The 1,942-nt window shown below is 34.8% G+C and overlaps 1 pseudogene; it reads left to right on the top strand.

Moving 5' to 3' along the window:
* The first annotated feature begins 318 nt into the window (after positions 1–318).
* LOC131761902 (large ribosomal subunit protein eL43-like) lies at positions 319–577 on the top strand (annotated as a pseudogene).
* The last annotated feature ends 1,365 nt before the right edge of the window (positions 578–1,942 follow it).

Consider the following 1,942-nt stretch of genomic DNA (forward strand, 5'->3'; position numbering starts at 1 on the left):
ATAAGCTCTCTTTCACTTTAGGATGAAAATCGAAGGTATTAACAATATTAATATATCAGACAATCCATTAAACCGTATGCCTCTCACCTAGCAGTATATTTTGCATACATCACTGCAGCATTATCATAAGGATAATGTGGTCTTCTCTGGGTGACTCACATGGAGAATCTATTATCTTTAATGGTGCAGAATAGAGAATGATTATAAAAAGTACTGCTTATATTTTGGAAACTCCTTTAAGATGGATTCTCCATTTCTTTGGGTGTTGTTTCACCTTCTTTCAAAAATTTAATATTTGTTGAGAGGCATGATTAACGCACAAAGAAGTCTGGAATTTTCAGTAAATATGGGACCCATTATAGTACCTCCCTCAGGAAAATGCTGAAGAAATCAGCCAGCACGCCAAGTACACTTGCTCCTTCTGTGAAAAAACCAAGAGGAAGAGACCAGCTGTGGGCATCTGGCGTCATGATTCCTGCATGAAATGGTAGCTGGTGGTGCCCAGACCTATAACACCACTTCTGCTGACACAGTAAAGTTGTCCATCAGAAGACTGAAGGAACTGAAGGACCAGTAGAAGTGCCACTATTTGAAGTTGCTAGCCTATAATAATGGGTTAATTTATGTAACAAAAAAATAATACTTGTAACACAAAAATTAAAATAAAAAAGCACTAAGAACTGGGTGATTATAGGAAAAGGTAAACTTACAAAAAAAAATTCAAAAATTCAAACCACCCCCAAATTTACTTCTACTTAACTAATTCTGTTTAACTCTAATGTTTAAATAATATATCTGTTTCATAATCTACTTTATTTTACAGAAAGAACAAGGGTTTTATGAACCACACACAAGAAAAGAGACACAAATGTAATAAGAAAAAGTAATTTAAGTACAAATTAGCTACTTGTTATTTATGAAAAAAAATTTTTAATTTAAGATATTATTGTATAAGTTCAAAAATAAAAGAAGTTTCACAACAAATGTGATGTGAAAATCATATCTCATTATGAAACATTTGCAGAAACTGTAATGATTAAATATAAACATTGCAGTGATAAAACGGTAATAAGTATCACCAGTTTAAAGAATTGTGTGTCATTAAACCACATTTTGAGATTCATTATTATTTCACCTGTAAGGAAATTGTGCTGTTTTAGAAACCATCCACTTTGTTCCCCATCATGACTTACTAGGGATGTCAAAGACAATATCATTAATTACCAACAGTTTCATGTGTTATGCATTGAGATGTCACAGAGGGTAGACTGTGAAATGTTGAATAATGGCCCATCAAAGATATTCACATCCTAATCCCCCAAACCTTAAATACCTTACCTTCCATGGCAAAAAGAACTTTGTGGATGTGATAAGGTTAAGGATCTTGAGATGGGAACATTGTTCTGGATTATATGAGTGAGGCCGATTTAATCACAAGGGTCTTTATAAGAAGGCAATAAGAGGGTCAGACACAGATGGCATTGTGATGTTGCAAGAGTAAAGATTTGAAGATATTATATTTCTGGCATTGAAGGTGGAGAAAGAGGCCATGAACCAGGGAATACAGGTTCCCTTTAGAGCTAGAAGAGGCAAGAAAATCAATTCTCCCCTAGACCCTTCAGAAGGAATGTAGCCCTTCTGACCCATTTTAGGACTTCTCATCTTGAGAACTGTAAAAGAACTATAAAAGAATAAACTTGTGTTGTTTTAAGCCACTAAGTTTATAGTAATTTGTTACAGCAGCAATAAGAAACCTGTACATCTCCCTTCTGCTAAAGACTACTTCCAACAATCTTGATGCTAAAGGCATTCCAACTGTGTTCCTGATTCAAAATTAGTTTCCTAGGAAACCTGAAAATTAGCAGTGCTCTGAGGAAGCAAAATCTAACGTGGAACCTTTCCAGGAGGAACACACAACAAATGTGCATAGTGATGTTTTCCC

The sequence above is a fragment of the Kogia breviceps genome, chromosome 1 (genome assembly GCF_026419965.1).
Source record: "Kogia breviceps isolate mKogBre1 chromosome 1, mKogBre1 haplotype 1, whole genome shotgun sequence".
In the NCBI taxonomy this organism is placed as follows: domain Eukaryota; kingdom Metazoa; phylum Chordata; class Mammalia; order Artiodactyla; family Physeteridae; genus Kogia; species Kogia breviceps.